The following is a 16,321-nucleotide window of genomic DNA, read 5'->3' as shown; positions in this document are numbered from 1 at the left end:
AACACATCAAGGTAAAGTGCTAGGCTAGTCTCTTGGCTTAAGGAAGGCATTTAGGGCTTTTTGGCACCATAAAATGGAGTTCACGGCCCAAGAACATCCTTGGCCGTGAGTTCACTTCTAGCCCTTATTTTTTAATGATTTTAAGGCCTAGAGATATCAAGGGTAGTTCCATGTTCAGTTCCATGGTCTACAGGGGCATAAGGCACACTTTTGGCCTCAAATTTAGTGTTCACGGTCCAAGAGGATCTTCGGCCGTGAACACCCTTTCCTTAGGTTTTATGGATGATTTCCATGTTATCTAGTCATGTAGTACCTTTTAATACACTCTAGGGTCGAAGTACTTACAATTGGGGGTGAACGGATGAAGATCCTTGAGAGAGAAATCGGCTTTTCTCTAGTTGGAAATGTAACAAATGAATAAATATGGCTAAGAACTCTATATATACCCCTAGGGTTTTTGGCAGGAAATATTTTATTCAGGCATTGAACTCTAATATCAACGAGTTTTGGAAAAACAGAGTTGCACAATACCCTAATGCATCCTCTCTCCTGATATCTCTTTAAGTGTAAATCCTGAAATACTCAAACTTATCCCAAAAGTTTGAAAGTTAGCAGAACGGATTTGACTTCGATTGCTGTGGATGGTTTTACAGATTGGAAATTTTTGGGTTATCACACCTATAGTTTTCGAAAACCCTAGAACCAAATAAAGGTCATAAGATCAAAATAATAAAGAGTTGAGATACCTTGTGGCAATTTCGTAAATAATTAAAAAGAATAATGTGCGGGGGTATAGGATTGAAATAAATCAGTGGGCATTTTAGGGATAACATAATTCATTCCCCTGAGCACATTAAATTGTGAAACCCTATATCTATACCTCTTTCTCAAACACACGATCTTCATCCTCCCCCAACAACGACGTTCTTCTTCAATGCTCCTCAAAATCAACATTTTACTCTAGCTTCGTTGTTGCATTATCTCTACCTCCTACATCGATGATTCTTTCATCGGCTCCTGGTTTTCCCCAAAATCAACTCAACCATCGATTATTAATCTCGTTACCACTTACAAATCTGGATCCCAATCAATTCAACTTTCATCGGCATCAATCATCAGTTGATATGAATATGAAATCCTCCCATTATGATTCATTGAGTTGATCATCAATGTGAAGAAGGTGCGATTGATCAATAACCGAATATCTCTCTTCCGGTGGTAAACATCTCGTTTTCTTGTCTTTTTCCCTGATTGATTAGTAGCCGAAGATCTCTCCTTCCGACTTTTTTATTTTCTAATTTGTTAGATTTTAAAGTTTTTACTACTCAAAAAGTTTTCTTTTGTTCCAATGAATTTATCATTCCATTTCTTCGAAGAACATAACCTGCAACTTAGATATATTAGATTATTATGCAAAGACTTGTTTTTAAACTATATGCGAAGTTAAACATTGTATATTTGTTTTGATTTTTGATAGATGACTTATTGTTTTCAACTTATTATTAGGTTTTTCATTTTGCAGATTTGAAATATTTTTTTGTACGAAATGTATTTTTAATGGCTTGTTTGTGCAGGAAAAATTGTATCAATGGATTTCCAAGTAGAATGGGGGAAGGATTAAGAGTGACCTCTGATGACATACTAGCCTATATCAAGTTTTCCATTTCATATTTACTACTTATTAACATGTTTTCCATGAATTACCTTTTTATGCCTATTGTATCATTTACGTATATTTACCCTTGCCAATACATTCTCCATTAACATTTAATAATTCTAAGTCTAAGGTATGTTAATGTTACTATTAAGAGTGAGCTGGAATAATAAGTGAAAGAGCCATCGATGACTAAATTTGTAATCTACTTTACTTTTAATCATTTAACTAGCTAAAAATTAAATTTTGTTAGTAAATTTAGTTAAAAGTGATAATCACGTAATTTCAAAATTAACTCCATTCTCCATTATAAGTTTTCTTTCAACATTTCTTTGCTTTTCCAAATTTGATTATTTAATCCTAAATACAAATGATCAAAATCATGCTCACGTCTTTGCCTCCATGTATTTAGAATTGATGTAGCAAAGATCTCTTATTTTTCAATGGTCAGTGTTGCTGCCGACATACGAAATATTTTCAAACTTTTAAAAGGTTTGTTCATTTGATTAATTAGCCAATGACAATAATCAATTACAAATCATATGTGATTTGTGTGAATTGACATAATATTTTAGTAATTAATTGGAAGCAGGACTATAAGTGTATAAAGATTCACATGTAAATCACAAGTGAATAACATATGATTCACATGTAATTCACATACAAATCACATTTAGTTAATATGTGATTCGCTTGTGATTTACATGTGAATCACATGTAATTCATATGTGATTCACATGTAAATTACAAATAAATTACATGTGAATTATATGTGATTCACATGTAAATCACAAATGAATTACATATTAATAAAGTCTATATGGAAATATGCATTTTGTTTTAGTATAACACGTACAATGAGTTCATGATTCACAATTACAACATACAAATGTGTGTAATATGTGTATCGTGTGTTATGGATTTCTAAAACCAATTTGCTGTCACAAAAAAATAGAGAGTATGTGGATGTTATTTCAATATAAAAGGAATATGATTGATTTATGTTGAAGTTCTATTGATTTTTTACTTTTTTTGTGAAGTAGAAAAGTACAAAAGATGACTAATTAAATATGTGGGTTGATTATGTAAATAATCCATAACTTATATAGTGGGCTAAAAGGCTTCATGGATTATCAAGTTGGATTAAACCCATAGGATGCTCCATGGAAGCTCCATGGGAGTTACAAACCCATGGGTCATGGAAATGAAGAGTCATGTCACATTAGGGTTTATATTGTGTAACCCTAAATGTGACACACTATATAAAGAACATGTCATCTACCAAAATCGGTTACACTAAGTACAAGTGAGGGCAAGCCGATTTTTAGAGTGTTATACATTCTTTCAAAGTCATTCCAAAGCATTTGGCATTGTGTGAAGCATTTGAGGAATCACACTTGGGGTGCTAGGCTCTCAAGGTTTTTCAAGGAATCAAATCAACTACAAGGTATGTAAATCTAGCCATCTTTAAGTTTAAAAGTTCCCCATGTATGCTAGATAGGATTATGAACCTTGGAAATCATATTTTGCATGAATTTTAAACAAACATAGATCCAAGGTTTTCTAGGGTTGCATGTACACTTAGGAGTGTTAGAATGCTCAAAACCCATCAGTGGTATTAGATCCTAGGCTTGTTTGTTAAATACTTGATGCAAAATAGTGAAAAAATTGATTTTTTGAGCTGTCTGCATAGGGGACTCGATGAGTCCATGGGGGGACTCGACGAGTCCAAGTGAAAATGCAACCAACTCGGCGAGTCAATTTGTGCACTCGGCGAGTTGGTCATGCAGATTGTAGTTTTTCGATTTTTGCTGCTGGAAATGGACTAGAAACATTACCCTAAACTGTTTTGGTGTTATAAAACTTGTTTTAGATGGTGTAATGGTTGTTCTAATCCATTTACAATGGCTAATATCAATTTTTCATGATCTTATGTTTTCATATGTTCTTGAAACTTTGATGTGGATATTCATGTTCTTATGAGTAATTGATAGATCATAGGAATTACTTGTTTAATTGTTTTATCCATGATCTTTATATGTTTTAATGGAGTCCATAATTTATCCTCAAGTTATGGATAACCAAAAGTCTCTTTTTGTTAAAAGACATTAAAAGAACACATAAGTTATAAAATGAAGAGTCTTCATTTTAATAACTCATAAGTTATGAATTTGAAAGGTTTTGTAAAGTTACAAAACTTGCCCTCAAGTTTTAGAACATATAAAGTCACTTAATAAACTTTAGTTCCAATCCCTAAAATTTTAAAAGTTAAAATTCAACCCTTATACTTTATAATATTATAAGTTTATATATATATATATATATATATATATATATATATATATATATATATATATATATACATATATATATATATATATATATATATATATATATATATATATATGTATGTATGTATGTATAAGAGCAAGTCGTCTTACTGTTAGTAGGCCTCATTCACGAAGCCGGTCTATAAGAAGGGGGGGGGATAAGGTTGTTGCCTATAAAATGGAAGCTTAATGGGTGTTCACTCTCACCCACCTCTTCCTTGATCGGTGGAGGGTCATTAGTCGAACGGGTAGGACAAGGAATTATAAATTCTCATTAAAAGTATGATGAATATTACAAAGTAACTAAATGTTTTATTAAATTCCAAATCTTAGTTACTTTAGGAAAAAATGTGAATAAGGTTCTAATCCATGAAATTACACATTACACTTTGATTAAGTCGTTAGTGGAGCGTGTGTGGCTAACCGGGACACTAACCTGGACTTAACAAGGTAGGTAAAGGGTGAATTAAGGTTTATCATAGTATCGGTGGAGTGCGTGTGGTTAACCGACACATCGATTGAGTGATAAACATTAAGGGTACCAAGCAATTTGCATGGTTACTTCACACCTCGTTTTTTGATCCTCAGTATCCCAGTCACAAAACTTGGAGGGCACACTAGAGATTGAAACACGCCTTTGAAAAGTTCATTGAATCTCAAAAGAATCTAGGAATTTTTAAAACCAATTAAAACCTAATAATTTATATTTCGTTTTTGGTGGAAATGGGTGAATCGTCATTCACCTACCTTTCAAATATGTCATAGCTTAGATTACGACATACCTCTTTTAAGTTATGATATATTGTGATCGGATCCTAGCCTTAGTATTACATTTGGGTATTTTATTAAGGACTATCTTTATATCTAAACTAAACTTGTTCTCTTCTTTTCAAATGTCTTCCAACAATATTGCTTCTGGCTCAAACCCTACTGGCTCCTTTTCCCTCATGAACCTATGTGGGAGGGCCATCCTTGATGGTTCCAACTTTATGGATTGGATCCGGAACATCAGGATGGTCACACGCTGCGAGGACAAGGAATATGTCCTTGATAAGGAGCTAAAGGATATTGATGAGTCAACTGCTACTCCTGAGGAGATCGCTGAATTCTGGACTCATGAGAGAGATGCCATGAAAGTGACTTGTATCATGATGGCCACGATGATAGCCGAGCTCCAAAAGTCCTATGAGGACTACTACCCTTTTGAAATTCACCACGATTTGATGGAAAGATACCATCGAAGTGCTCGTCAAGAGAGGTATGACATCATCTGCTCCATGATAACAACCCGTATGAAGGATGGTGAACCCATCACGGGCCACATGTAGAAAATGCAAAGGTATGTGGACTATTTGCTGAAGCTTAATGTGAACTTTCTAGACGAGCTTGCAATAGATATCATTTTGCAATCCTTACCCTCGTGTTATGATCAATTCCGCATGACATACCACATGAATAATGAAGAAGTCACACTCAGCAAACTTCAAGGACTCTTGAAGACTGTTGAAAGTGTTCTAAAGGGTAAGTCGGTTGTTAACACTCCTACTCCTACTCCAATATCCGCCCAGATCTTGGCAATCGGGAAAGGTAGAGGGAAGAAGATGAAGAACCCTTCGAAGGGTACCAACCTTGATGGTTCCTCTTCAAGTGGAACCAAGAAAGGTTTCGTTACTCCTTCTTCTGACCCAAAAGAGGTTGAATGCTTCTATTACCATGAAAAGTCTCATTGGAAGTGGAACTACCCAAAGTACCAGCAAGATGTGAAGGATGGGAAATTCAAACCCGACCATGCAAGTATTTACACTATTCTTTCTAGTAACTCACCCTATTCTAACTCTTGGGTCCTTGATACCGGTTATGGTATTCATATCTGTTCTGATTTGCAGGGACTAAGAAGAAGTGAGAATGTGGAGCATGGAAAGATAAACTTGATCATGGGCATAGGAAAGCTTCACCTGTCACCAAGATTGGAGTTTATTCTTTGTTTCTAAGTAGTGGGTTTACTTTAGATTTGAATAAATGTTGTTATTTGCCAGAAATGGCAAGAAATATTCTTCTCTTTCATGCTTTATACAAACAAGGGTTTACCTTTTCTTTTGATAATGAAAATGGTGGAATAAATGCTTTCTTTAATAATGTTTTTTCTTATTTTAAATCATTACCTTGTGATGGTGTGTATGAAGTCTTATTTGTTGTAGATAATCTAGGAAATAATGTGTTGTGTATTGATTCTTCGAGTAATAATAACTTGGATAAAGCATCATTATGGCATTGTCGTCTTGGACATGTGAGCATGAACCGCATAGGCCAACTCCAAAAGGATGGAGTCTTGGAGTCATTTGACCTAAAGTCAGATGATAGTTGTGAATCATGCTTACTTAGGAAAATAACAAAGTACCCTTCACTAGTTCTTGTGAAATGGGTGAAGGTTTGTTGGATCTTGTACACACGGATGTATGTGGACCCTTCAAAACTGCCACAAGGGATGCTAATCGTTATTATTTGACTTTTACTAATGATTATAGTACATATGGATATGTCTACTTAATCAAGCATAAGTCAGAGACTTTCGAGAGGTTTAAAGAGCTTAAACAGGAAGTCGAGAATCAATTGGGTAGGAACATTAAGATGCTTCGATCCGATCGTGGTGGTGAGTATTTTAGCACAGAGTTCCTCGACTATCTTAAGGAGTGTGGGATTATCTCACAATTGACACCTCCTAGGACACCGCAGTTGAATGGTGTGGCTGAGAGGCGCAATCGAACCTTGTTGGATATGGTTCGTTCCATGATGAGTCGAGCTTCGCTACCAATCTCATTTTAGGGGTATGCCTTAGAGATTGCCGCCCATATCCTCAATCTGGTCCCAGCAAAGAAAGTTGCCAAAACTCCTCATGAGATGTGGATTAGTAAACTTCCCAAACCAGACCACATCAAGATTTGGGGTTGCGAGGCTTTCGTGAGACGTGAGACTCATGATAAGCTCGAACCTCGAAGTGAGAGGTGTATTTTCATTGGCTACCCACAAAAATCCTTTGGTTACCTCTTCTACAGACCCAATGACAATGTGATCTTTGTAGCAAGGAGGGGTGTCTTTCGAGAGAGAGTTCATAAGCCAAGGAAACAGTGGGAGGCACATCGACCTTGAAGAAATTCAAGAGTCAAGTGATGAAGGAACTTCAAACCTTAGCACTTAACTTGAGGAGGAAACTCCTGTTGAGCCAATTGACAAGTCTGAACCTCTGAGGCGTTCCAAAAGGGTTAGGAATGCACCAGAGCATTATTATGGTTTCCATATTACTGTGGAAGGTGAGACACTTATCAGTGATGAGACATTGGTAAGTCTAGATGAACCTAACAATTACGCGGAATCCATGGCAGGCCCCGAGTTAGCCAAATGGAAAGAGGCAATGGACAGCAAGATACAATCCATGTACGACAATCAAGTTTGGAACTTGGTTGAAAATGTACCAGGTCGTAAGATACTTGGGTGAAAATGGATCTTCAAGAAGAAGACCGACATGGATGGTAATGTACACACATATAAGGCGCGACTGGTTGCAAAGGGCTATTCACAAAGTCTAGGAGTTGATTATGTTGAGCCTTTGTCACCAGTTGCAAAGATTAAGTCCATTAGGGTACTATTATCCATTGCTGCATTTCATGATTATGAAATATGGAAAATGGATGTCAAAACCTCCTTCCTTAATGGAAGTTTGGCTGAAGATGTTTACATGAGTCAGCTAGAGGGTTTTGTCAGTACAGAATACCCTAATAGAGTTTGTATGCTCAAGAAATCCATTTATGGATTGAAACAGGCACCTAGCAGATGGAATCTTTGATTTGATCAGAAAGTCAAGAAATTTGGCTTTTCAAGGAGTGAAGATGAATCTTGTGTCTATTTCAAGGCTAGTGGGAGTATAGTCAGCTTTTTGGTATTGTATGTGGATGACATACTACTCATAAGAAATGACATCCCAACCCTGCAGGAAGTAAAGTCCTGGCTTGGGAAGTGTTTCTCTATGAAAGACATATGAGAAGCTGCCTATATTCTGGGGATAAGGATTCTGAGAGATCGGAGTAAACAGCTAATTGGACTTAGTCAGAGTATCTACTTGGATAATGTGCTGAAGAGGTTCAGTGTAACACCATAAAATTTAAGACAATTTTCGCATTTTAAAACACATTTCCACACACATTTATTAATAAAATCTCATTGTATCATATCATTGTTCACAAAACATTTCTCAAGATCAAATCATAATAAAGTCTGGGGATGTGTGTACAGATCATGCCGACGCCTTCCCGTGATCATCACTGGTACCTGAAACACATAACACATAACAGTGTAAGCATAAAGCTTAGTGAGTTCTCCAAAATACCACACATAACACATACTAGCCACTCGAGACTATTATTCTGTGGGCCCTTGGGCCCTAACTTTGTCGACCCTCTGGTCCTAGCTCTGTGAACCTTCCGGTTCTAACTCTGATATACTATGATATACACATGGAATAAATCACATAGAAATAATGCAATGCAACACATCACATAAATAGCATACAATAACTCTGTCACATAACTCTAATTACAACTAAAGGTAAAGTATAGTGAGAAGACTCACCTCAGATGTCTCGGTAAATCCCTGACTCGGTAGCATTATATTCTAGCCTCCGCCTAATAACATAAAGTAAGATACGCTCATAAATATAATTGTCGAGACCATACCCAACCCTCTCTTAGCATCCTCAGGTGGGTAAAAGACCATTTTACCCCTCTCTTGACTCAAAGACCTAATTGTTGATCAATCCCTAAAAGTCAACAAAGTCAACGTTCAAACTTTGACCTGACTCGTCGCGTGCACTTGGGCGACTCGGCGAGTCTACATGTGAACTCTACTCCTATGATTCTCTTTTGAATCACTGAGTCACTTACTTAACTCGGTAGGTCACTCTCTAGATTCACAGCCTAGGGACAACTTGACTCGACTCATCGAGTCTGTTCATGGACTCGGCGAGTCCAAACTATGCTCACTTCCAATGGATTCCTGAGGTCAGATCTGATGCTCTACTCAATAGATCTATCCTTTCTAGTCCCAATAATCATGGAAGGTTCGAAGCTTGATGCCCATGCAAAGGCTCCACGGTTCTATTTGAAGAAATGACCTCTAATATGGCATCCTAAGTTCATATTCACCATCAATCCACATAAAGCTCAAAGGAGTAAGGTCTCTGGACCTCTATGGATCCAGATCCAAGACCATAATATGAAAAGGAACCATATACTCAATCAAAACCATCTACCAAAGGGTCTAGAAAACCCTAACTCTATAAACAATCACCAAAACAGAAGATGGATCGAGATTATACCTCAAATAAGCACTCCCGAGCTCAGAATTCCTCCAAATAGCACCTCCTTCAGCCTCCTCTTGATCTTGATCACCTTCTTCTTGCTAAACCAATGATATAAAGATCAAATATGGTCTCTCCTCCTCACAAACGATTTAGCTCACTTAGGGTCTCTCTCAAGGGACTGGTAGACGCAATGGGAGGCTATGAGTGCCCTTAAATAGGCTCCAAAACCCGGGATTTAGGGTTTCAATTGCCAGCGTAGGCTCGGCGAGTCATATGTGATGAGTTTTATACAAACAATCCTATGTGCGCATGCAACCCTAGACTTGGATCTTTGTTTTCACTATTAGATACACAACATTATGAACACATGAATAAAACCCTAAAGTAGATTGCTATTTTCGAAATTCATATATAAGGTTAGATCACATACCTCTTGTTGTTATATAGCAATAACAACTTAAATCTTCAAACCCTAAGTCTTAAAAGCAAGCACCATAAGTGTAGTGCCTCCAATGGCTCACAAACACCACAAACAATTGGAGAGGCTATAGAGAGAGAAAAGAGGAGGTAGAAATCGGCCTAGGGATCTCTAAGAATCAAGTGGGACGATTTCTTAAGGCCTAGGGGTCTTTATATAGGGTTGGGATTAGGGTTTTAGACCTTATCCTTATCTAGTTACTTGCCCACCAAGCAACCACAAGATAAGCCTTGATAACCCTTATCTCTTGGACCATATGGACGATTTCAAGGATATCCAATCCCTTGAATTCATCCACCCTTCTCCAAGGATAACGATTGCCCTATTTTGTAACTATCACATAATTACAATTTAGCCCCTCAAGTTTAATTAATTACACTTGACCACAAAATTAATTCATAATTAATTATTAACCAGTATTAATTAAACAAATATGATTTCTCCTTTAATATATTATTCTAATAACATATTAATAAATCATAATAACCACTTTCTCTATTTATTTCTCCAGTCAAGTTGCTTTGGTGAAGGCAACACAAAAGGACCATGCACAACCGGGTCAAGTATTTACCAAATATGGTTACGAGGTTAGACACTAATCCAACAGTCTCCCACTTGGATAAGTCTAGTAACCAAAAATGTAACATACAACTCGATTAGCAATCGTAGCTCTCAAAGATGCTGTCTTACTCTTATCTTATTAGTAACCTGTGCTTTAGATAAGGGATCGTACAGTCTTCTATTTAGATATTGTGCGGACAATTTCATGGAACTAATTATCCAGTAGTTGGTTTCTCGATCTCAGATTCATTTGACATAGAACTTAATTGAACACATCAATTCAGTTCTGACCGGGCCCGGCACATAAGTCAAATCAAATCATCGAGCGTCCGTGATATCGCTTTTACCCTCTTAGGATAGAAGTAATAGATAAACTTCAACTTATATGCATTTACTATTAATTAATCAACTATACACAATAATGCATTTTATGACATCGATTTACTGATGCGGTTTTGCATTATCAATATACAACCAATTAGTAAACAATAAACCATATATCTTGGAACACCATTCAACTGTGGTGTCTTAGGTGGCGTCAATTGCGAAACTATTCTGCATTCCTTGAGATAGTCATGGAATTCAATACTTAGGTACTCTCCACCTCAATCGGATCGAAGCATCTTGAGTTTCCTGCCCAATTGATTCTCCACTTCATACTTGAATTCTTTGACCTTTTCAAACATTTCTGACTTGTGCTTGATTAAGTAAATATACCCATATCTACTATAATCATCGATGAAAGTCACATAGAAGTGGTTTCCATCCTTTGTGGTGGATCTAAAGGGTCCACATACATCGGTGTGTATGAGATCCAATAAAGCCTCACCCCTCTCACAAGTGCCAGTGAAGGGTGACTTGGTCATCTTTCCAAGTAAACAAGATTCGCACGTGTCATCTTCCCTAAGGTCGAATGACTCCAACACTCCATCCTTTTGGAGTTGGGCTATGCGCTTCTTGTTGACATGTCCAAGACGACAATGCCACAAAGATGATTTATCCATACTATTGGAAGAATCCATACACAACACATCATTTCCTAGGTTATCTACAACCATAATAGTCTCATAAATTCCATTACATGGCATTGCTTCAAAGTATAAAACACCATTTAGATAAGCATAAATAGAACCATTCTCATTATTAAATGAATATCTAAATCCTTGTCTAAACAAACCATGAAAAGAAATGATGTTTCTTGCTATATCTTGCGAGTAGCAACTATTATTTAAATCTAAACCTAATCCATTACTAAGCACAAAAGAATACACTCCAATCTTGGTGACAGGCGACGATCTTCTGTTTCCCATGATTAGATTTATTCTTCCATGCTCCACATCCCTATTTCTTCTTAGTCCCTGCAAATTAGAACAAATATGGTAACCACATCCTGTATCAAGAACCCAAGAAATAGCATCAGATGAATCATTAGATTTAATAGTGTATATACCTGCATAAGATGGCTTGATCTTTCCATCCTTGATGGCTTGCAGATATTCTGGGCAACATCTCTTCCAAATGCCCTATTTTGTGGCAATGATGGCACTCTGCCTCCTTTGGGTTATAGTTGGGCTTAGCAGGATCAACCATGGTCCCACTAGAAGAGAAACCATCTTGGGACTTTCCCTTGTGGTGGCTCTTTGACGGAGCCTTGCTCTTCTTGCCCCTTCTTTGCCCAATTGCCAAAACAGAAGCAGCGCGTGGATTAGGAGTTGGTGCAACAGACTTGTCCTTTAGGTTGCTTTCGGCGGTCCTTATGAGCCCTTGGAGTTTGCTTAGGGTGACATCTTCCTTGTTCATGTGGTAGGTCATCCTAAATTGGTTGTGATGAGATTAAACTTTCTTTTAATCTATGAAGATCGATTAGATCTTGAACAAGTAAGTAAACAATGACAATATGAACATAATAAAAGAACAGGACAAGATTGAATCAAACGTGTCGAATGATTAAAACAAAATCCTCAGAAGAGCTCAATTAAGAACATCAACTGTAGAGGACTTGAAGGTTACAAGAACGATCAAAGAAACCTTTTATCGTCTGGAAAAATCGTTATACACAGATCTCTAAAACCTTTACCTAATATGCATGCAAGCATTAGCTTATATACAAAGCATAAAAAACTCACGGTTGGACAGGCCCAAACCGGAATACAAAATAGCATAATTAGACGAGCCCAAAAGACACAATCTATAAAGCCCAACAATCTCCCCCTTTGCGTCAATTTGGAGTGAGACATTTACTAATTTCTTGGGCCAGCAGCCGAAACCGGTACCTTCTTCACGGTACTAAACAGACACTTGGTGATTGAAAGAATGGTCTGTCTAAACCGGATGTACCAGTTAATCATATCTTCAAAATACTTGACATCATCGGCCGAGTTCTCTTTACACCGTTTGACAATGAACAGCACATGCTCCAAACAGGTTGTGGTGTAAAGATGCTTGTCAGCTAAAGCGAAGAGACATTTCTGCCCTTCCGCTCGAGTGAACATAACTGTGTTACGTCTTGGGTCAATCTTGCCCAGCAGCATTTGATTGAGATCACTGGCCGATCCCACAGGAGCAATTTTGGGTTTCTTCTTGAAGACTGTGGCGACCTCCTGATCCATAAGGGCAACCTCCATGATGTAGCAGATTAACATCCTTTTGACATGGTCTAGAATGGGACCATATTCAGCTTCATTGGTCAAAAGGATATTATACAGGACGATCCAATCATGAGGATTTAGATTCGGTAGATCTGCCAGAGAGATAAGATGAGCAGATTTTGCAGATCCCCGAATCAATTTGAACTGAACGTTTATAAAATGTCCTTCATTATATGGTTTTAGCACCCGAACGTTTACAATCTTCTGGGTGCTCCATGTAAGGAATTGTGGACGAGCAGCCTTCAGATAGAAGTCAATGAGCTCCCTGTCAAGCTCAGCGTTCGGGTGAGGGACTTCAAAAATATTAGAGAAGACGTGGAAGATGAACGCCTTTCGAGTCAGCGGCATATCGAATTGCGAATCGACAGTGTTGCTGCAGTCGAACGATATAACCGGCTCGAGCCATAATATACTGGGTGTTTCAATGGCCTCTTTGATCAAGCGTTCCCTGGTCCAGGCAGGGAAGAGAGTCTTTCGGCTCTCAAGGAGATCGTGGGCTTCTTTTTGTTTGCGTTCGGCTTCGGCAGCCTCACGCGCCACACGACTGGCATCTTCACCAACATTGCGACTGTTCTTTCGTTTTAAAATGTCGGCAATAGTCTCCTTGTCGCCTTCTTCATCTTCGTCCTCAGCTATAATTTTGCCTTTGTTCTTCACACCCGAACCTAAAGATTGATGAGTTGAAGATGGTTCAGTTGTGTGAGTAGCTTTGGAGGAAGGAGGTGGTTTTGAACTTGTCTTCTCATCTCCCCCTTGTTTCGGAATGGACACAAAACTTGGGAGGCCTTCGACTTTGTTGAGTAGATCGATGGCTGGAGAGAGCTTTTCAGCAAGGGATCGCCTCACCGAAAAGTTTAAAATTGGATCATGTGCTTCCAGAATGTTTGAGATAAAAGCGTGGACATCCGAAACACATGTCTTGAGCACCTCCCGTTCAGAGCGAAGATCTTCCAGTTCTTGTTGGGATTGAGAGAGGTGAGTGGTCTTGACCTCAAGTGCAGTTGTTTTTGAAGCCAGGTCGTCCATTAAAGAACGCTCGGTTGTCAGATCTTCTTGTAGCTTGACGAGGCGAGCTTCAATGGAGGCGGTAAAGGCCGAGTTGTCGTCGCTTATGTTTTGACGTAGATTGGAGAACGAAGGCAACTCTGATGAGACAAACATGACCAATTGTTGGACAATTGGTTCCAAAGATGCCTTTGTGGCATTTGCACTTTCTTGCATGGACTGTAGTAGGACAGAGGCATCAGAAAATAGTTAATCGACTTTTTCGGTCGCTGCCTCACATGCCCGGGTGGATGCCTGAATTGCAGCAGTTGCTGAGGCTGCTGAATCATGTTGAGCCCTGGAGAAGGCATCAACAATCTTCTGAAGTGCAGCTTGAGATAGGGTTGATTGTTGGTTAGACGAGGAGGCGAGAAGGAGATCAATCTTCTCGTTGAGCTGTTTGAGATGTTTCTTAGTTACTGGGGCATCATCCTCCTCTTCACTTTGAACTTGAAACGGACTATAGTAGACCGAATCAAAGATCATGTTTTCTCCCCCGAGATAAGGGTTTTCACCCTCAGATGCATTGTCATGAGATGAAGAGGGTGGAGAGGTTGGGGGTGTTGAGGGTTTAGTAGGAGAAGGTTGAGTTGGTGAAGGTATAGTTTCGGTTGGTGGTTGAGTATGGGTAGTTTCGGTTGGTGGTTGAGTATGGGTAGTTTCGGTTGGTGGCTGAGTATGGGTAGTTTCGGTTGTGTGGGTTTTGGGTTGAGGAGGTTCGGTTGAATGTGGTGATTCAGTGGTAGTGGTAAAGATTTGTGGAGGGGAAGGAATTGGGGAAATGGGTAGTTCAATCTCTGGGGTAGGGGATCGAGGTGGTGTATTGCCTCGTTGAGGAGATGCATCCCCTTGAGAGTCGTCAGAACCCGAACTCTCACCCTCAGAGTCACTCGAAGAGGAGGGTATAACAAGCTTTCGCTTCGGTTGGGTCTTCCTCTTCTTCGGTGGGGGGGAAGGAGCCGTTTTTGGCTGTTTCCTCTTTTTAGGAGAAGGCCCCTTTGAAGCTTTGGAGGCTTGTTTTCCTTTTTCCGCCTTTTTACCTTTGCTCACCGGTTTATCTGCGTCATGAATAGACCTGAGCATATCCGGGGTCAGATCCCTTAGACCAGACGGTGTTTGCTCCTTGAGCTTCCGAATCAACCTGCTATCCGAAGGGACAGCACCATACATGGACTCCGGAATTGAACCAATAAAGGTGAATTTTGATGCATCTGAGATGATGATCTTCTTGGTATGGAAAGTACCAACAGAAGACATCGATGCACCTTCAGCAGTGGGAACGTCGAATCTGTCCATGGCCCATTTAGTTATCAGTATCCAGAATCGAGCCAACGAAACTTCAGAGTGTCTGGATGAAGAGGAGAGGCTTTGAATAAGTTGTTGCCATAGAACAAACCCGTAATCCAGGTTGATCCCATTATAAACTCCGTACAGGATGGTGAGGAACAGACGACTTGCACCATCTGAACCTGAACTTCTCTCCGACAGTCCCTTGAAAAGGACTGTAAATAAACCGTTCCATTGAGGCGGCAAGCATGATTTTTTGAATCTTGCAACTGATGTAAGAACCTCTGTGTATCCCATGTTGTAAAACATGTTATACAGATGACCAATCTGTATCGACTCCGGATGAACTCTGGATGGGTCAGAAGCAAATCCGAGCAACGAGCAGAAACGTGGGCGGGAGACGGAGGTTTTGTGGTCTCCAATCTCGAAAAATACCCGGTCGATAGCCCTGTCATAATATGCAGTCGCGTAGACCTGCGATAGGGCCTCCATTGGCACCGATTCGATCCTGGAAAGTGCTGGTACGAGTTGTGAATACTTTAAGCACTCTATGACCGGCGACATGTAAGGGTCGTATGCCTTTGGGTTAAGATCAATGACCAAGCATTGCTGTGGGCGAATGGGAAGAATCTGGGAGGTAGCATGAACTGAAGAGGAGTCAGCCATTGATGCAGGTGTGAAGAAGATGATGAACAGGAAACTGTATGGGAGTGTTTGAGTTTTTGGAAATTTTGAGAGTGGTAAAGAGGTAAAAGGAGGTGGAATGGGCTATTTATAGTTGGTGAGAAGAGAGAGAAAGATCGTTTCAAATCTCGTATGGATGATAGTTGGGACGGGCGATGATCACGTAGGAGAGAGAGTGTCAGATTCCTAGGACCACGCCGCCCAATAAGCGCCGTTTCATAGGGACAAGCCGTTACTGTTTAACCACGCGCATTGAATGTCACAGGACAAAAAAAAACTTAG

Source organism: Lactuca serriola, chromosome 2 (genome assembly GCF_051521515.1).
Source record: "Lactuca serriola cultivar US96UC23 chromosome 2, Lser_US96UC23_V15, whole genome shotgun sequence".
Lineage (NCBI taxonomy): Eukaryota > Viridiplantae > Streptophyta > Magnoliopsida > Asterales > Asteraceae > Lactuca > Lactuca serriola.
Note: the sequence above shows the minus strand (reverse complement) of the source record.